The following is a 20,961-nucleotide window of genomic DNA, read 5'->3' as shown; positions in this document are numbered from 1 at the left end:
CAATGTAGAATCTGTATGGGTAGAGCTGAGAAACACCAAGGGGCAAAAATCGGTATTGGGCATTGTATATAGATCCCCAATCTGCAGGGTGACGTTGGGAATGGCATTAAACAAGAAATTAGAGATGCTTGCGATCTGTAATTATGGGAGATTTAATCTGGATATGGATTGGGCAAATCAAATTAGCAATAATACTGTAGCAGAGCAATTCCTGGAGTGTATACGGGATGGTTTTCTGGACCAATACATTGAGGAAACAACTTGAGAACGGGCCATCCTAGACTGGGTACTGTGTAATGAGAACGGAATCATTGGCAATCTAGTTGTGCGAGGCCTCTTGGGGGATCAGCGACCATAATATGGTAGAATTTTTCATCAAGGTGCTGAGTGAAGTAGTTGATTCTGGGACTAGGGTCCTGAATCTTAATAAAGGAAACTTGAGGCACAAGTTGGCTTTGATTGATTGGGGAACATTACTTAAAGGGATGACAGTGGATAGGCAATTGCAAACATTCAAGGAGTACATGGGGGAACTGCAACAATGGTTTATTCCTGTCTGGCACAAAAGTAAAATGGGAAAGGTGGCCAATCCCTGGCTTACAAAGGAAACTAGAGATAGTATTCAATCCAAGAAAGAAGCATACAAATTGGCCAAAAAAATGACAGGTCTGAAGATTGGGAACAGTTTAGAATTTGGCAAAGAAGGACCAAGGGATTGATTTAAGAAGGGGAAAATAGAGTAGGAGAGTAAGTTTGCAGGGAACATAAAAACTGACTGTAAAAGTTTCTACAGGTACTATGCTGTTGGTATCAAAGCGTACCATGACCACTGATTATGAAGAGAAAAAAAATTGTTGAAGACAAATGTAGGTCCCTTACAGTCAGAAACGGGGGAACGTATAATATGGGATGAAGAAATGACTGAGCAACTAAATACATACTTTAGTTGTCTTCACAAATGAGGACACATGGGAGTAGGTCAGCGAGCGGTCACCGGGATGTTGGCGAAATTAATCGGACCCAGATACGTCCAGTTGATAAAGAACTGGATTCCAACAATGGCAACATGGGGAGGTGTTGGTTGTGTGGTACTGGTGTACGCTACAGATTGGAGAGTAATAGTTGACCGTATCCCATATGTAAGAGGGAAATTCAAGACTGAATGAACTAATCATGTTTTAATGGCTGCAGATGAACAATCCAGATAAGCGACCAATGGCAGATATCAATACAGCCTCAACTGAACTTTTATGTTTTTGAACTTTAAAGTTGTAGCAGGAATCATTTTTAGCAGCTTTTGAATGGCTGTGTCAATGTGAAACAAACTGTATCCACGTGAGCATTTTGTGTTCTGACTACTCCAACCTTTTGAGTTTTGCCCCAAATTGAATCTTCAGTATCTGAAATAAAATATGAAACCTCAAACAAAACAAAAAACAAAAAAACCAAAAACAAATGAGGACACATTAGTTACCAGAGAACACAGGGTTTAGTAAGAGAGAGGAACTGAAGGAGATCAATATTAGTAGAGAAATAGTGTTGGGAAGATTGAAGGCTGATAAATCCCCCAGGCCTAATGATCTACATCCCAGCATACTTAAGGAACTGCCTCTAGAAATAGCGGATGCATTGGTGGTCATCTTCCAGGATTCTATATACGCTGGAACAGTTCCTGCAGATTGGACTATTGAAAAAGGGAGGTAGAGAGAAAACAGGGAATTATAGACCAGTAAACCTGATGTCATTAGTGGGAAAAATTTGCAAATCCATTGTCAAAGATTTTATAGCTGAGCACTTGGAAGCAGTGGCAGGATCGGACAGAATCAGTATGGACTTATGAAGGGGAAATCATCCTTTGGAATTCTTCGAGGATGTAAATAGTAGACTTGTTGAGGGGAGCCAGTGGATGTGATATATCTGGACTCTCAGAAGGCTTTTGACAAAATCCCACATAAAAGATTAGCATGTAAAGGAGTAGTGAATTGAAATGGATAGAAAAACTGGTTGGCAGACAAGAAACAAAGAAGGAATGAACCTGTCTTTTTCAAATTAGCAAGCAGTGACTAGTGGGTACTGCAGGGATCGGTGCTAGGACCCCAGCTATTCACAATATACATTAATGATTTAGAGGAGGCAACAAAACGTAATATCTCCAAATCTGCAGATGACGACAAATTGGGTGGAAGAGTGAACTGTGAGGAGGATACAGAGACCAATCAGTGTGATTTGGACAGGTTGAGTGAGTGGGCAAATGTATGGCAGATGCAGTATAATTTTGATAAATGGGAGGAGTGGCATGGTAACAAAGTGGTTAGCACTGTTGCTTCACAGTGCCAGGGACCGGTTGAATTCCTGGCTTGGGTCACTCTCTGAGCGGAGTCTGCACGTTCTCCCTGTGTCTGCGTGGGTTTCCTCCGGGTGCTCCGGTTTACTCCCACAAGTCTGAAAGACGCGATCGGGGCCCACCGATCCGCGGGCGGGCCTGTGCCGTGGGGGCACTCTTTCCCTTCCGCCTTCGCCACGGTCTCCACCATGGCGGAGGCAGAAGAGACTCCCTCCACTGCGCATGCGCGGGAATGCTGTCAGCGGCCGCTGACGCTTCCGCGCATGCGCCGCCCGGAGATGTCATTTCCGCCCCAGCTGGCGGGGCACCAAAGGCCTTTTCCGCCAGCTGGCGGGGCGGAAATTCGTCCGGCGCCGACCTAGCCCCTGAATGTTGGGGCTCGGCCCCCAAAGATGCGGAGCATTCCGCACCTTTGGGGCGGCGCGGTGCCCGTCTGATTTGCGCTGTTTTGGGCGCCAGTCAGCGGACATCGCGCCGTTTCCGGAGAATTTCGCCCCAGTTGTGTGACATTATAGGAAATATACAGATAATAAAGTGTTAATGTAATGGTGTAGATAACCACTAGATGGAGCTCGATGCAGAAGTATATACAGCAGTGACTCACAGATCTCTGGGAGAAAACAGTGATAGATAGAGAGTGCAGTACAGTATTAGAGCGTTGAGACTAGTGTAGGTGAGTATAGATTATAGGTTAGCTTATTGTTTACTTTAGGAGTAAGTGGTCGAACTTAATTTAAGTAGTGTAAATAAATGTTAGCTTTGTTTATGAACTTCGCTTTTGTGGTCTTTGTGAACACTACAACATTCATCCTGAGCACAAGAATCACAAAGAACACCACATGGTATCATGTCATGTGTTCCTACAAAGTAAGCATTGAGTAGAAAGTTAGCATAGAGTCTAGAAAGAAAAGTACAATCAGGCCACGACATAGACCTTGAAGACAGCACCAAGTTCCAGATCGCAAAAATGGAAGGTCTGAGAAAGCCAGAACACTTCAGGGCAAGCGGTTAACTCAGTCTAAACTGGAAAAACTTCATACAGCAATTTGAAGTTTATCTATCTGCCTCCGCATTAGAATCAACTCCTGTTCCGGTGGAGCAACAAGAGCTCCCGCCGGTGGCCAAGATTTGCGGTGATTTCGGAGATTTCCCCGAGTCTACACGCACCCCCCCAACTATCGTCGGCCTTTGGGACCACACGAGCAGCCAGCGGGGCCGGTTGAAAAACAGGCGAAGAACCCTGCGCGGGTGTCGGGTGGTGGGGGCTGAGGCGCTGGGCCCAGCGCGGCGTCGAGGTCAGAGCAGCGGGGGCGGAGCTACGAGGAGGCCGAGGCGGCAGGCCCGAGCACAATGTAGGTGGGGTGTCCCACATCGGATGGCTCCCACCTAGGAGGAAGAAAGAAGGCTGAAGCCTGGTCCCAGGGGAGCTCTGGGTGAATGTAGAGGAGAGAGAAAGAAAGAAGGTTTAAGGAAGTTTGGTGCTAAGATTTTTATTTTTCTCTCCCCTTTTTAAAAAAAAAAAGAATAATTCAGATTGACGAAGGACAGGAGGGTGGAGGCGGAGAGAGGTGAAAAGAGAGAAAATAAAAAACAATAAGCCGGTAAAGGATGCGAAGAGCAGCGTTGAAGGAGGAAACGCGGGTTCGCCGCTGAAGGAAAAGACGAGCAAAAGTGTTGATAGGATGGCGGAAGTCGAACTGGAAGGCGGGGCCGCGCTACTTACGGTGGAGAAGATGACTGAGATGATGGCAGTGGAGCTGGAAAAACAGTTTGCGAGGCACATGGAGGCCTTGAGGAAGGAAACGGCGGTCGCATTGAAGTCATTGGTGGAGGAGGCAATTGCCCCGGTGAGGGTGGCGGTGGCAAAGGCATTGGCCGAGGTGAGAGAGGAGGGCGAGAAGATGAAGGAAGTGGAGGAGGCCATGTCACGACACAGCGACCAGGTCACCTCGATGGGGGACGAGCTGCGGAGGGTGGTGGAGGTCAACAGAGGACTCTGAGCAAAGTTTGGAGACTTGGAAAACTGCTCAAGGCGGCACAATTTGAGAATTGTGGGCTTGCCCGAAGGGACAGAGGGCCCAAGGCCAACACAATACTTTGCTAAGAAGTTGGCGGAGCTGATGGGGGAGGGTGAGGACCCCTCCCGGTACGAGCTAGACTGAGCTCATTGTTCATTAAGGCCGAAGCCCAAAGTGAATGAGCAGCCAAGAGCAGTAATTATCTGCTTCCATAAATTTTGCATGAAGGAGAACGTATTAAGCTGGGCGAAGCAGAAGCGTGAGGTGCTGTGGGATGGTACTGCGGTTCGGATCTACCAGGACTTGACGGTGGAGTTGGCAAAAAGACGAGCAGCTTTTGGGCGAGTGAAAGCGGCATTGTAGAAGGGGATGCAATTTGGTATGGTGTACCCAGCAAAGTTGAGGGTAACGTACAACGCCAAAGACTTTTATTTTGAGACAGCTGAGGCGTTTGTGACGGCAGAAGCCTTGGGACAGACGTGAAGAGCAGAACTGGAAGAGAGACTGTGGACTGCTTGAGCAGCTGGAAAATGTACAAATTTTACAACTTTCTTTTTACTGATTTGTATTGTAAATTACTTCTCTTTGCATTGTTGCAGAGTTCAAGTTTAATGGTGGGTTGATTGGCGTTCTGTGTTGTGACGGTTAAATGTTATGTTAATGAATTGTAGGGGTTGGATTGTTGGATTCCTTTTGTTGTTTCTTTCTCTGGGACTGGGTGGAAGGGGGCGATATGTCTTGGCGGGGGGAGCCACCCACGCTAGCTAACTAAAGTCAGCTAGTGAACGGAGGTGAGGTGAGAGGAGGGCTGCGGACGTTGGAGCACGGATAGCAGGCTTCAATGGGCCTACGAGGCGAGTGAGAGGGGGTGAAGGGATGGATGTTGGGGGATGTTGTTTCAGGGGGAAAGGTAGGGGGGTTCTTAGAACATAGAAAATAGAACATTACAGCGCAGTACAGGCCCTTCGGCCCTCGATGTTGCGCCGACCTGTGAAACCACTCTAAAGCCCATCTACACTATTCCCTTATCGTCCATATGTCTATCCAATGACCATTTGAATGCCCTTAATGTTGACGAGTCCACTACTGTTGCAGGCAGGGCATTCCACGCCCTTACTACTCTCTTGAGTAAGGAACCTACCTCTGACATCTGTCCTATATCTATCTCCCCTCAATTTAAAGCTATGTCCCCTCATGCTAGACATCACCATCCGAGGAAAAAGGCTCTCACTGTCCACCCTATCTAATCCTCTGATCATCTTGTATGCCTCAATTAAGTCACCTCTTAACCTTCTTCTCTCTATCGAAAACAGCCTCAAGTCCCTCAGCCTTCCCTCATAAGATCTTCCCTCCATACATAGAATAAACATAGAATTTACAGTGCAGAAGGAGGCCATTCAGCCCATCAAGACTGCACCGGCTCTTGGAAAGAGCACCCTACCCAAGGTCAACACCTCCACCCGATCCCTAGAACCCAGTAATCCCACCCCAACACTAAGGGCAATTTTAGACATTAAGGGCAATTTATCATGGCCAATCCACCTAACCTGCACATCTTTGGACTGTGGGAGGAAACCGGAGGAAACCCACGCACACACTGGGAGGATGTGCAGACTCCGCACAGACAGTGACCCAAGCCGGAATCGAACCTGGGACCCTGGAGCTGTGAAGCAATTGTGCTATCCACAATGCTACCGTGCTGCCCCATACCAGGCAACATTCTGGTAAATCTCCTCTGCACCCTTTCCAATGCTTCCACATTCTTCCAATAATGCGACGACCAGAATTGCACGCAATACTCCAAATGCGGCCGCACCAGAGTTTTGTACAGCTGCAACATGACCTCATGGCTCCGAAACTCAATCCCTCTACCAATAAAAGCTAACACACCGTACGCCTTCTTAACAACCCTCTCAACCTGGGTGGCATCTTTCAGGGATCTATGTACATGGACACCGAGATCTCTCTGCTCATCCACACTACCAAGAATCTTACCATTAGCCCAGTACTCTGTCTTCCTGTTATTCCTTCCAAAATGAATCACCTCACACTTTTTAAACTCCATTTGCCACCTCTCAGTCCAGCGCTGCATCTTATCTATGTCCCACTGTAACTGGTAACATCCTTCCGCACTGTCCACAACTCCACCGACTTTAGTGTCACCTGGGGAGGGGGGGGGGGAAGGGGTTCAATGTTAACAATGGACAGGGGCGGGTCAGGCTTATGGGGCTGGGCCCGGGGGTATGATGATGTGGATAAGAAAGGTGGGGGGGGGGGTGAGAGATCCCCAGTAAGGATAGTCACGTGGAACGTGAGAGGGCTAGGAGGTCCGGTCAAGATGTCAAGGGTGTTCGCGCATCTTAAAAGTTTGAAAGCCGATGCAGCAATGCTGCAGGAGACTCACTTGAGGGTGAAGGACCAGGTGAGACTTAAAAAGGGCTGGGTTAGCCAAGTGTTTCACTCTGGAGTTGATGGAAGGGCTCGAGGGGTAGCGGTGTTGGTCAGCAAAAGGGTACGCTTCCAGATAGAGAAGGTGGTGGCAGATCAGGGGGGGTAGATTGTGGTAGTCTGTGTAGAGGTATTACGGTACCTAGTAATGCTGGAACACCATTGGTAGATATTGTATGTTTCCCATTGGTCAAGCTGTATGGTAGCTCCACCCTGCAAGGCGGGGTATAAGAACCCGTGCCGCCCCAGCAGCCTCTGTCTGTACCTGAGCTGCTGGGGGAGACATCTAGCTTATTAAAGCCTTCAGTTGGACTACAACCTCACTTTAGCAGTCATTGATCATGCATCAATTTAATAAGCTAGATTAAAAAGGATGGAGCTGCGAATCAAGCCGGAGTGTCTGCAACTCAGTCGCCATGCGGCAAACTCAGCAGCAACCTTCAAGCACTAGCTGGCGTGTTTTAACGGATATCTCGGAACGGCCGAAAACACACCCACGGGAGAACAGAAATTGCAAGTCCTGCACTCTAGTGTGAGCCCAGAAATTTACACCCTCATCGAGGACGCGGACGACTTCGATGCAGCAATGGAGCTGCTAAAAGGACATTATATTCGCCCGGTAAACCAGGTCTACGCCCGACATCTGCTAGCGACGAGGCGACAAATCCCTGGGGGATCACTGGAAGAATTCTACCGTGCGCTCCTGGTGTTGGGGAGAAACTGCAGCTGCCCGCAAGTTTCGGCGAGCAACCACACAACTTTTCATCCGGGACGCTTTCGTTGCAGGTATGCTGTCCTCCCAAATCCGGCAGCGATTGCTGGAGAAAGACACCCTAGGTCTCAAGGAAGCACGGGCCCTTGCCGGCTCCCTGGATGTGGCCTCCCGAAACGCCCGCGCATACATCCCCTACCGCGCGGCACCCCCCTGGGCAGCGTGGAACCCCCCCCGCGGCCGATCCAGAGACATCTCCCATCCCCCCACAAGCTTGTGCTGCAAGACGGCCTGGCAACCCCGGGGGCCCCCGCTGCTATTTTTGCGGGCAGGCCAAGCACCCCCAGCAGCACTGTCCGGCCCTCGCATCCACCTGCAAGGGATGCGGTAAAAAGGGCCACTTCGTGCCGGTATGCCAGGCCCGAGCGGTCGCTGCGGTCTCCGGTGGCGAATGTGGACTGCCACCACACTCCTCTCCACTGTCCCTGTGTGGCCAGCGGGTGCCGCCATCTTCCTCCTCCAGGGCCATGTGCGGCCTCCGGGCGCCGCCATCTTGTCCCGCGGACGCCACGTGCGATGGATGGGTGCCGCCATTTTGTGCACTCCCCGCTATGTGTGATCAATGGGCGACGCCATCTTGGAGGGACTCCCAGGACCCCAGCTCGGCTGACCACACACCGCCCGAAAAGAACATTCAACTGCTGCCGCGATTAGCCTCTGTGACCCTGGACCAGTCACGGCCTTGATCACTCTCAACTGCTACAACAACGGTACTAATCAACGGGCACGAGACGTCCTGCTTAATAGACTCTGGGAGCACGGAGAGCTTCTTACACCCCGACACGGTAAGGCGCTGTTCTCTCCCCGTCGACCCCGTTAATCAAAAAAATCTCCAGGCCTCCGGTTCCCACTCAGTAGAGATAAAGAGGTTTTGTGTAGCAAACCTCACGGTCCAGGGAAGGGAGTTTAAAAATTACCGGCTCTACGTCCTTCCCCACCTCTGTGCGGCCACACTCCGAGGGTTAGACTTCCAGTGCAACCTCAAGTCTAACTTTCAAATTCGACGGCCCTATACCCCCTCTCACTGTCTGCAGCCTCGCGACCCTCAAGGTCGATCCGCTTTCCCTGTTTGCGAACCTCACCCCGGATTGCAAACCCATCGTCACCAGGAGCAGAGGGTACAGTGCCCAGGATCGGATCTTTATTAGGTCAGAGCTCCAACGGCTACTGAGGGAAGGAGTCATTGAAGCTAGCAACAGTCCCTGGAGAGCTCAAGTAGTGGTGGTAAAAACCGGGGAGACGCATAGGATGGTCATCGACTACAGTCAGACCATCAACAGGTTTACGCAGCTGGACACATACCCTCTCCCCCGCATATCTGACCTGGTAAACAGGATCGCGCATTACAAGGTCGTCTCCACGGTGGATCCTAAGTCCGCCTACCACCAGCTCCCCATCCGCACTAGTGACCGCAAGTACACTGCCTTCGAGGCAGATGGGCGGCTCTACCACTTCTTAAGGGTTCCCTTCGGTGTCACTAACGGGGTCTCGGGTCTTCCAGTGCGAGATGGACCGAATGGTTGACCGGTACGGTTTACGGGCAACATTCCCGAATCTCGATAATGTCACCTTCTGCGCCATGACCAGCAGGACCACGACACCAACCTCCGAAAATTCCTCCAGATCGCAAAGATCCTTAACCTTACGTACAACAAGGATAAATGCGTGTTTAGCACCGACCGCCTAGCCATCCTCGGCTACGTAGTGCCACCGACCGCCTAGCCATCCTCGGCTACAATGTGCGAAATGGAGTTCTAGGCCCCGACCCTGAACGCATGCGCCCCCTTATGGAGTTCCCCCTCCCTTACTGCTCCAAGGTCCTGAAGCGCTGCCTAGGCTTTTTTTCTTACTATGCCCAGTGGGTCCCCAACTATGCGGACAAGGCCCGTCCCCTGATCCAATCCACAGTTTTCCCCCTGTTGATAGCGGCCCGCCAGGCCTTCAGCCACATCAAAGCAGACATTGCAAAGGCCACGATGCACACCATCGACGAGTCCCTCCCCTTCCAGGTCGAGAACGATGCGTCTTGACGTAGCTCTGTCGGCCACCCTCAACCAATCGGGCAGACCCGTGGCCTTCTTCTCATATACCCTCTATGCTTCCGAAATCCGCCACTCCTCAGTCGAAAAGGAGGCCCAGGCCATAGTAGAAGCTGTGCGGCATTGGTGGCATTACCTGGCCGGCAGGAGACTCACTCTCCTCACTGACCAACGGTTGGTCACCTTCATGTTCGATAATGCACAGCGGGGCAAGATAAAAAAAGATAAGATCTTGCGGTGGAGGATTGAACTCTCCACCTATAACTATGACATCTTGTATCGTCCCGGGAAGCTAAACGAGCCTCCTGATGCCCTGTCCCGCGGCACATGTGCCAACACACAAGTGGACTGCCTCCGAGCCCTCCACGAGGACCTCTGCCACCCGGGGGTCACTCGCTTCTTCCACGTTATCAAGACCCACAACCTGCCCTACTCCATCAAGGAGGTCAGGACAGCCACCAGGAATTGCCAAATCTGCACGGAGTGCAAACCGCACTTCTACAGGCCAGAGAAAGCGCACCTGATAAAGGCTTCCCATCCCTTTGAACGCCACAGTATGGACTTCAAAGGCTACCTCCACCGACCGCAACACGTGCTTCCTGAACGTGATTGACGAGTACTCCCGGTTCCCATTCGCCATCCCCTGCCCCGGCATGACCGTAACCACCGTCATCAAGGACCTCCATTGCATCTTTACGCTGTTCGGGTTCCCCGCTTACATACATAGTGATAGGGGGTCCTCCTTTATGAGAGACGAACTGCGTCAATTCCTGCTCAGCAAGGGCATTGCCTCAAGCAGGACGACCAGTTACAACCCCCGGGGTAACGGACAGGTAGAGAGGGAGAACTGAACGGTCTGGAAGACCGTCCTACTGGCCCTATGGTCCAGGAATCTCCCAGTCTCCCGCTGGCAGGAAGTCCTCCCGCATGCCCTCCACTCCATCCGGTCACTGCTTTGTACCACGACCAACCAAATACCTCACAAACGTCTCCTTGTCTTCCCCAGGAAGTCCTCCTGTGGGACCTCGCTCCCGACCTGGCTGGCAGCTCCTGCTCCGAAAACACGTGCAGGCGCACAAGTCGGACCCGTTGATCGAGAGGGTCCATCTTCTCCACGCTAGCTCCCAGTACGCCTACGTGGCGTACCCCGACGGCCGACAAGATACGGTCTCCCTACGAGACCTGGCGCCCGCCGAATCCCCACGCACACCCCAGCCACCAGTCCCACCCTCCCTCCCACTGGTGCACCTGAAAGCCGCCCCCTTCCCAGGAGGATCGGTTCTTCCACCGGCCCCGTCTAGGCCCCCCCGCCCACAGACGCACCCCACAGATGCTCCCTTCCCAGGTCAATTGGCTTCCACCCCAGCACCGTCTAGGGGTGCTGAAGCTGCCACAGAGATCGAGGCCACGCTCCCGGAGTCACAGACGCCCGAGCCTCCGCTGGCATCACCACCAAAGCTTCGACGATCACAGAGGACGACCAGGGCCCCCGATCGACTGATTGCTTCATCTTAAAGTGTACATAGTCAATTGTGAAATTGTAAATAGTTACGACAATAAGACAAAACGCTGTACAGAGGTATTACGGTACTTTCATAACTATAACTTCTACCACGTTACCATGTTGTAATGCCAAGCCACCACCCCTGCCAGACTCTATTTTTAACAGGGGTGAATGTGGTAGTCTGTGTAGAGGTATTATGGTACCTAGTAATGCTTTAACACCATTGGTAGATATTGTATGTTTCCCATTGGTCAAGCTGTATGGTAGCTCCGCCCTGCAAGACGGGGTATAAGAGCCTGTGCCGCCCCAGCAGCCGCCTTTCTGTACCTGAGCTGCTGGGGGAAACATCCAGCTTATTAAAGCCTTCAGTTGGACTACAACCTCGCTTTAGTATTCATTGATCGTGCATCAGAGATATGTGATTGTGGCAGGGGCGCTGGAGGGGAGATTAGTGGCGCTGTTAAGTGTATACGGTCCCAACTGGGACGATGTAGGATTCGCGAGGAAGGTGTTTGGGGCCATTCCGGACTTGGACACATGAGCTGATTGTGGTGGGGGGGGGGACTGGAACTTGGTGCAGGAGCCAAGGTTGGACAGATCACGGCCGCGCTCGCTGGTCCCATCGTGAGGGGGCGAAGGCGCTGGCTGGGTTAATGGTGGAAATGGGAGGAGTGGACCCTTGGAGGTTCCTGCACCCAAGGGAACGGGAGTACTTGTTCTTCTCAGTCCATAAGGCATACTCGCGATCGACTTTTTTGTGGTGGGAAAGGCTTTGCTGGCTGGAGTCAAGGGGTCGGAATACTCTGCAATTGCAGTGTCAGATCACGCTCCACATTGGGTGGATGTGGTACTGGAGAAGGGGGTAGCGCAGAGACCGGGGTGGAAACTAGATGTGGGGCTTTTGGGGAACCAAGTATTCTGTGAGAAAATTGAAAAGGTAATTAAGGAATATGTAGGTTTCAACTGTACGGGTGAGGTGTCAAAGGCAGTTGTCTGGGAGGCTCTAAAGTCTCTGGTGAGGGGTGAGGTAATTTTGCTTAAGGCCAGTGTGGACAAAGAGGAGAGATTGGAGCGGCAGAGGGTAATAGATGAGATGTTGGAGGTAGATAGGAGGTATGCAGAAGATGGGGACCCAGCAAAGCTGGAAAAAAGGAAGGAACTATAGGCGAGCTTCGACCGACTGTCCACCAGGATGGCGGTGCACTAACTGAGACTAGCAAGGGGTGCAGTTTATGAACATGGAGATAAGGTGGGGCGTATGTTAGCAGGTCAGCTCTGGAGGGAGGCAGCGGCAAGGGAAATTCTTCAGGTGAGGGATAGGGCAGGGAAGTTGATGGTGGCTCCGGAGCTGATTAACAAGGTTGTTGAGGAGTTTTATGAGAGGTTTTACAGGGCAGAGCCACCTGGGGAGACCGTGAGATGCAGGAATTTCTAGATGGGTTGGAGTACCCGAGGCTAGGGGAGGGGGACAGGACTACATTAGAAGGAGAAGGAGACAAAGGATGCGATTGGGAGGATGCAGTCGGTGAAGGTGGCAGTGCTGGATGGGTTTCCGGTGGAATATTATAAAAAATTCAAGGATAAGTTGGCACCTCTGATGGTGGTGATGTTTGAAGAGGCAATAGGGAAGGGAGTGCTGCCACAAACTTGGGGCAGGCATCGATTTCACTGTTGCTAAAAAAGGATAAGGATCCGACGGAGTGTGGGTCGTATAGGCCCATATCACTTCTGAATGTGGACGCAAAAGTATTGGCGAAGGTACTGGCGGATAGGTTGGAGGAGTGCCTTCCGAAGGTAATAGGGGAGGATCAGATGGGGTTCGTGAAAGGGAGGCAGCTGTTTTTGAACATTAGGAGGGTTTTGAACGTCGTTATGGCACCGGCGGAAGGGAAGGAAACCGAGGTAGTTGTGGCATTGGACGCCGAGAAGGCGTTTGATCGGGTAGAATGGGGGTACCTGATGGCAGTGCTGGAGCAGTTTGGGATTGGACCAAGATTTGTGAACTGGGTAAAGCTATTCCATAAGGAGCCGAAGGCGAGTGTCCGCACAAACAATATCAGTTCGAGATACTTTTCTCTCCACTGTGGGACGAGACAGGGATGTCCTATGTCCACCCCCCCCCCCTGCTGTTTGCACTTGCGATTGAGCCGTTGGCCATCGCATTAAGAAGTTCGGGAGCATGGAAAGGAATAGTGCGGGGGGGATAGAGCATAGTTTGTCCTTGTATGCCGACGACTTGCTGCTGTATGTGTCGGAACCGAGTGCGTCGATAGGAGGAATATTGGAAGTACTGCGAGTATTTGGGTCTTTCTCGGGGTACAAGCTGAACCTGGACAAAAGTGAGTATTTTGTGGTGTCTCGGCCGGGGGTGGGGGCAGGGGTGGGGGGGCTGCCATTCCATAGGGCAGGGACTCACTTTAGGTATCTGGGGGTGCAGCTTGCCCGGGAGTGGGGGTAAGCTTCGCAGGTACAACATCACTAGTTTGGTGGGGAGAGTGAAAGCCGATCTGGCAAGGTGGGATGGTCTTCTTCTGTCACTGGCGAGTCGGGTACAGGCGGTTAAAATGAATGTGTTGCCGCGATTTCTGTTTATTTTTCAATGCCTACCGATTTTTCTGCCAAAGTCTTTTTTCAGGGAGATTGAGGGAAGGATTACCTCGTTCATATGGGGAGGGAAGGTGGCCAGAGTGAGAAAGGTGCTGCTACAGAGGGGAAGGCAGGCAGGGAGTTTGGGTCTCCCGAACCTGATGTACTAGTACTGGGCGGCGAATGTGGAGAAGGTGCGGAGCTGGGTCAGAGGGGTTGATTCTCAGTGGGTCAGAATGGAGGAGGGTTTGTGCAGGGGGTCGGGGCTGAAAGCACTAGCAACAGCGCCGCTCCCGATAGCTCCGGGGAAATACTCAGGGAGTCCGGTAATAATAGCTTCATTGAAAATCTGGAGGCAGTTTCGTCAACACTTCGGGTTGGGGGCAGGGTCAAGGGAAATGCCGATTCGGGGGAACCACAGATTTGAGCCAGGGAGGTGGGATGGAAGTTTTCGGAAATGGGAAGAGAAGGGGATTAAGACGCTAAAAGATTTGTTTCTTCGGGGTCGGTTTGCAGGATTGAGGGAGCTGGAAGCAAAGTATGGGCTTGAGCAGGGAGAAGCGTTTAGATACATGCAGGTTCGGGATTTTGCCAGGAAGGAGATACTGAGCTTCCCCGGAGGAACCGGCCTCCACATTGCTAGAGGAGGTGCTGACGACAAGAGAAGTGGAGAAGGGGGCAGTGTCAATGGTGTACGGAGCTATTCTGGAAGAGGATAAGGCAGCACTGGAAGGGATCAAAGCAAAGTGGGAGGAAGAGCTGGGAGAGGTTATAGAGGAGGGGGTCTGGTGTCAGGTGCTCCGGAGAGTGAATGCCTCCACCTCGTGTGCGAGGTTGGGGCTGATACAGCTGAAGGTGGTATATAGAGCGCACCTCACGAGGGCGAGGATGAGCTGATTTTTTGAAGGAGTAGAAGATGCATGTGAGCGGTGCGGGTGTCACGTTCATATGTTTTGGTCCTGTCCAAAGCTAGTGGAGTACTGGAAGGAGGTTTTTAGGGTAATTTCCAAGATGGTGCGTGTGAAACTGGACCCGGGTCCCCGAGAGGCCATATTCGGGGTGCTGGACCAGCCAGGGTTGGAAACGGGTGCGGAGGCAGATATCATAGCCTTCGCTTCGTTGATCGCCCAAAGGCGGATCCTGCTGGGATGGAGAGCAGCCTCTCCACCCTGTGCCCTGGCATGGCGGGGGGACCTGTTGGAATACTTGACCCTTGAGAAGGTTAAGTTCGAACTGAGGGGAAGCTCGGAGGGGTTCTACAAGTCATGGGCACTATTTATTCATTTTCAAGAACTGGATAACATCGAACATTAGTTGCGGGGGGGTGGGTGGGTGGGAGGGTTGTGAGGGAGGAGGGCTGTGTATATTAAGGATGACTATGGGTGATCTCTGATTCCTTTTTGTCATTTGTTTATATAAACATGTGGGCTGATGTTTGGGGGTTGGTGGGAGGATGGGATCGTTGTTATTGTTATGGGGATTGACATATCTGTTGCTGATTATTGTTTATTGTTGGTGGGTGTAAATTCGGGAGAAAATGTGAAGAAGGAGAATAAAAATATTTTTTTAAAAAAAGAATCAACTCCTGATCACAGAAAAATCTCCTCAATTTGGCTGGACTGCAGGCATTAGAATTATTTAATTCATTTGCATTTACAGACGGAGAGGATAAAAAAAAGTTTGAATGAGTCATGGAAAAATTTGATGCGCATTGCAAAGCGCATGTTAATGCCATAATGACCAAAGATTCCTGCTGCCTCATGGTGCAGCATGGTGACATCTCCATGCCAGTAGACATCGAGATTGTAGACGACAACAAGTCACCACTAATAGACGTGTGCATCAAACATAAGTTAGTATAACGAATACACACAACCAGCAGTACAAATGGATCACCAAAGGATCGAATTGAAGCCATTTTGAGGAAATACAAGTATGTCTTCAATGGAATGGACACTCTGGCCTTCACATATCGCATCAAACTAAAACACAAAGCTGAGCCAGTAATACATCTGCCCAGAAGAGTGCCAGCGCCATTAAGGGACCGTCTCGAGGATGAATTAGACAGAATGCAGCAATGCGACATTATCGCAAAGGTGACTGAGCCGACAGACTCGGTAAGCTCTATATGGTGTGTGTGCGTAAACCAAATGGGGACCTGAGACTGTGCATCGATCCAAAAGACTTAGGGCAGCAGGTAGCATGGTGGTTAGCACAATTGCTTCACAGCTCCAGGGTCCCAGGTTCGATTCCCGGCTTGGTTCACTGTCTGTGCGGAGTCTGCACATTCTCCCCGTGTGTTCGTGGGTTTCCTCCGGGTGCTCCGGTTTCCTCCCACAGTCCAAAGATGTGCAGGTTAGGTGCATTGGTCATGCTAAATTGCCCTTAGTGTCCAAAATTGCCCTTTGTGTTGGGTCGGGTTATGGGGATAGGGAGGAGGTGTGGGTTTGGGCAGGGTACTCATTCTAAGAGCCGGTGCAGACTCGATGGGCCTAATGGCCTCCTTCTGCACTGTAAATTCTATGACTTGAACAATAATATAAGACTGGAACACTATCCCATAACAAAAAAAAGATGAGATAACGGCAGAAATGGCACATGCTAAATATTTCCCTAAATTGGATGCGTCCAAGGGATTCTGGAACTATGTCTCGACAATAAAAGTCGAAAGTTGTGTACTTTTAACACTCCCTTTGGTCGGTATTGTTTTAACCGATTACCTTTTGGCATTATCTCAGCTTCCGAGATCTTCCACTGTGCAATGGAAACCATCATCAAAGACATATCAGGTGTTCGGGTGTATGTGGATGATTTAACAATATGGTCCAACACTCCGGAAGAACACTGAGAGGCCTCTAAAAGTCCCAACCAGGGTTCACTCCAATGGGCTGAAGCTAAAAGAGATAAGTGCCAATTTGGCATCCAGAATTTGAACTTTCTTGGCGATGTGATCTCTACCTAAGCTACAACCAGACCAACCTAAGATTAATGCCGCTGGTCAGATGCCAATACCAACAGAGAAGGTGGCAATTTTATGAATGCTGGGGGTGGTTAATTTCATCGGCAAATTTATTCCGAATCTGTCCAGCAGAACAGCAGCTTTATGAAACCTGACCAAGAAAAAGGTTGAGTTTCCGTGGACACCTAAGCATGCAACTGAGTGTCAAGCTATGAAATCAGCACGGACCACAACAGCTCCAGGGCTTGCATTTTTCGACTCCACCAAGGAGACTAAGATATCAACAGACACCAGCCAGGATGGCATTGGGGCAGTTCTGCTACAAAGAGCAAATAATAATCAATGGAACCAGTTGCATATGCATCTCGGGCTATGACACTGACAGAGAAAAGGTATACACAAATCGAAATAGAATGCCTATGCCTGTTGACGGGCATCAGTAAATTTCACGATTTGTGTGTGGCCTACTAGATTTTGTTGGAGAAACTGACCATCGCCCACCAGTAAACATCATCAAGAAAGATCTAAATGACAAGTCATGAAGGTTGCAACGCATGATGATGAAGCTAAGAAGATATGACGTTATGCTGGTCTACACACCAGGCAAAGAATTAGTTGTGGCAGATGTGTTATCGAGAGCCACAAGCAATAGTGCAGAGACAACATCTAACGTTGTTCTCAATGTGGAAGCACATGCTGCATTTATTTTTTTCTAAAAATATTTTTATTAGGGTATTTGCAATTTTTATAATAACAGCGACATAAACATGGCACAATAAACATTTCCACCCCCATCACAATCTTCACACCACCCAACAATAAAACAACAGTCTGGATCTCTTCCCCCCGCCCCCCCCCCCCCCCCCCCCCCCCCCCCTTTTGGAATTCTGCTTCTGCTGACATTTTGATTTTCCCCGAGATAGCTGACGAATGGCTGCCACCTCCGGGTGAACCCTAGCACTGACCCTCTTAAGGCAAACTTTATTTTCTCGAGACTAAGAAACCCAGCCATGTCACAAACCCAGGTCTCTACACTAGGGGGCTTTGAGTCCCTTCACATTAATAAGATTCGTCTCCGGGCTACCAGGGAGGCAAAGGCCAAAACGTCATCCTCTTTCACCCCCTGAACTCCCGGCTCTTCCGACACTCCAAAGATCGCCACCTCCGGACTCGGCACCACCCATGTTTTGAGTACCGTGGTCATCGCCTTAGCGAAACTCTGCCAAAACTCTGAGCTCCGGGCATGCCCAAAACATGTGGACATGATTTGCTGGACTTCCCACGCACCTCACACATCTGTCCTCTACCCCGAAAAACTTGCTATTCCAGACCACTGTCATGTGTGCCCGGTGGACTACCTTGAATTGTATCAGGCTAAGCCTGGCACATGGTGAGGATGTGTTAATCCTGCTCAGGGCATCCGCCCACAGACCCACCTCTATCTCTCCCCCCAGCTTGTCTCCCCACTTGCCCTTTAGCTCCTCCACCGGAGTTTCCTCCGATTCCATAAGTTCTTGGTAGATGTCTGATACCTTTCCCTCTCCCACCCATGTCCTGGAGAATACTCTGTCCTGTATCCCCCATGGCGGCAGCAGCAGGAAGGCTGAAAACTGCCAGTGTGGAACCCTTGTTCAAAAAGGGAAGGAGGCAAAGTAACTGCAATAAGAACGATTTGGGTAGCGTCCAAAAAGTACATGATATATACATTCCTCAGAACTTATTATTCCACCTCAGGTACTCAAGATACAGTTGTAGCAATAAGGTTCAGCTTATGCTAAATGAATTATGACAGGCATGTTGGGAAATTTGGTCAACTTCAAATGACAATTTTCAGGGACCTTTTGACATGGCCTATTGAGAAAAGTTTGCAAAGTGATAAACAGGATACTCTCAGCCGCACAGGTCAACACATTAAACACAAGAAGCCATCAAGGCTCATTTGCAACGAGACAGAACGCAACGCCTTAACCTCAACCTCAAGACCTTCTCAAAGCCTATGTTGACCCAACCAGGATCTAACACCTGAAACCGCAAGGTCGAAATATTGGAAAAACAATTGGCGGGATTCTCCCAAAGGGCGGCTAAGTGCCGACGCCGGAGTAAAAACGGGAGTGTTTTACTCCGACGTCGGCGCCCATTCTGGGACCCCATTCTGCAGCCCACAGGGGGTTAGGACGGCACTGGAGCGGCCTCCGCCGCCCCAGCTGCCGATCCCGGTGCCGCGGGGTCCGTGCATGCGCAGTTGAGCCGGCGCCAACTAGCGCATGCAGTTGGGCCAGTGCCAATTAGCGCATTCGCAGTGGCCTTCTTCCCCGCGGCGGCCCCAACGCCAAATGGCGCAGGGCTACAGGAGCCATTGTGGAGGAAAGGAGGCCGGGGGGGGCAGAGAGGACAGCCCGCCGATCGGTGGGCCCCGATCGCGGGCCAGGCAACTACGGAGGCACCCCCTGGGGTCGGACCCCCCCATTCCACCCCCCCCACAGGCCGCACCTGGATCCTTCAACGCCGAGGTCCAGCCGGCCCACAGCAGGTTACAACGGCGCCGGCGGAACTCTGCTTTATGTTGACGGCTGCTCGGCCCATCCGGCCTGGAGAATCAGGGTGCCAGCCCGGGCCGGAGAGTTGGCGCCTATCCTGGACGTGCCACGCCGACCACGCTGGCGCTGATTCTCCGCATTGCGGAGAATTGCGTCCCGGCATCGGGGCGCGATTCGCGCGGCACTGCGCCGAATCTCCGACCCGGCAGGGTGTCGGAGAATTCCGCCCATCATGTCTGCAGGATGGAAAATGTTGTTAGAAGAATGAGGTCATTCAGCCCATTGTGTTCTTGGAACGAACATGACTCCTTGCATGCAACACACACAGGAGGGATAAATACACAGTTCTTGACTCATTTTGGGGGCGTAATCCATGGAGCAACCTCTCGCATGAAGCACCCTGAGTGAAAGCACAGCGAATAGAACAGAGACCTCCGATAAAGAACCTGGTCAGTTTTAATGGGGTAACATTTACTTATGTCTAAAGCTATGAGTTTTGAGACAATAGTGATTATTTGTAAAGCATAAGATTTGTAAATACATAATGTATTTTATTGATGTTTAGTTAATAAAATTGTGTTGAATCATAAGTTCAGTGTACAGTATTTGTTTGACACGTAACTGTTTGACCTCTTGTAAGAAGCAGAGACCAGGAGGTTCAGCACAGTCAAGAACATCTCTCCAATAGGTATTAGTTTTTCTGTAACTTTTAAACTGAAGTGGCATATTATTGTGCACTTGTTTTCTCTAATCTTTGAAATCTTTCACGATGAATGGTTTCAGGGTTTTTTGCAACCCAGTTCATGCTAGTACCTCATTTCAAAAATGTCTAGAATACCATGAAATTCTTCTAGCTTTGGTTACCTATTTACTGTTACCTTTAGGGCTTCCTCTAGTCACAGTTTCATCATGTGATTTCAAATTGTTCAGCCTTTGTCCTGGTTCTCGGAGATCTTCTGACCAGATTTGTTTCTTTGCAATATTAGGTAAGAAAGAACAGAAGTTGGGAGTGCATCTGTCTTTCATCAGTGAATGCAACAGGCAGTACCCAATCTGTGGGTATTTGTATGGCCAGGAATAATATGCGGGGAGTCCCTTTAACAATGGTGGCTAGGTTTACTCTCAGAGAGGTGGTAATGGTGAAAAATGTATTCTGCAGGTTTCCCCCTTAACATTTAATTATCTACAACCTTTGAACCATAGGCAATAAATAGAGATTGTGAACTGGAATGACTTACTAGAACCGGTATAAATATCCATCCGTATCCACATAGTAGAAATAGATTTTAATTTTAACTTATGAGTGGCAAATAAAATGAAGGAATTATAGAGCAGGTTTTTTGCATGCCAGAAAATTGATGTTGTGGATCGGCATGCTGTTATAGAACTGCCTGATTCTAATTTCCATTGATTGGGCAGTTTCTGAAAAGGATAGCCGTTCTGCAATGCCAGTTTTACAGCTGGACAGGAAAATCTATCCCTATGATTTCTTGACCTCCAAAGAAATTGAAAAAACCTTGGTCGGAAATATACACTTGTCTGAAGAAAAGTTCTTTCACACTGAAAGCTTCTGATATCTTACAAAGCACTTTGCAGACAATGAATTAATATGTAATGAAGTTACTCCTTGGACCAAATTTACTGTCCTCACCTAAGGTCCGTTTGGTGATTAAATGAAAATCGCTTATTGTCACAAGTAGGCTTCAAATGAAGTTACTGTGAAAAACCCCTAGTCGCCACATTCCGGCGCCTGT

The 20,961-nt window shown here is 50.1% G+C and overlaps 1 protein-coding gene and 1 pseudogene across 1 annotated transcript in view; one reads left to right on the top strand and one right to left on the bottom strand.

The window, feature by feature from the left end:
- The window catches only part of LOC140389828 (spermatogenesis-associated protein 16-like), a 370,821-nt gene that overhangs the window by 106,230 nt on the left and 243,630 nt on the right, over positions 1 to 20,961 (bottom strand). The window lies entirely within an intron of this gene.
- Positions 978 to 1,318, top strand: LOC140389309 (cytochrome b-c1 complex subunit 10 pseudogene; annotated as a pseudogene).

The sequence above is a fragment of the Scyliorhinus torazame genome, chromosome 14, assembly GCF_047496885.1.
Source record: "Scyliorhinus torazame isolate Kashiwa2021f chromosome 14, sScyTor2.1, whole genome shotgun sequence".
Classification (NCBI taxonomy): domain Eukaryota; kingdom Metazoa; phylum Chordata; class Chondrichthyes; order Carcharhiniformes; family Scyliorhinidae; genus Scyliorhinus; species Scyliorhinus torazame.
The sequence above is the reverse complement of the archived record's forward strand: the minus strand, read 5'-3'. Positions and strand labels throughout refer to the sequence as shown.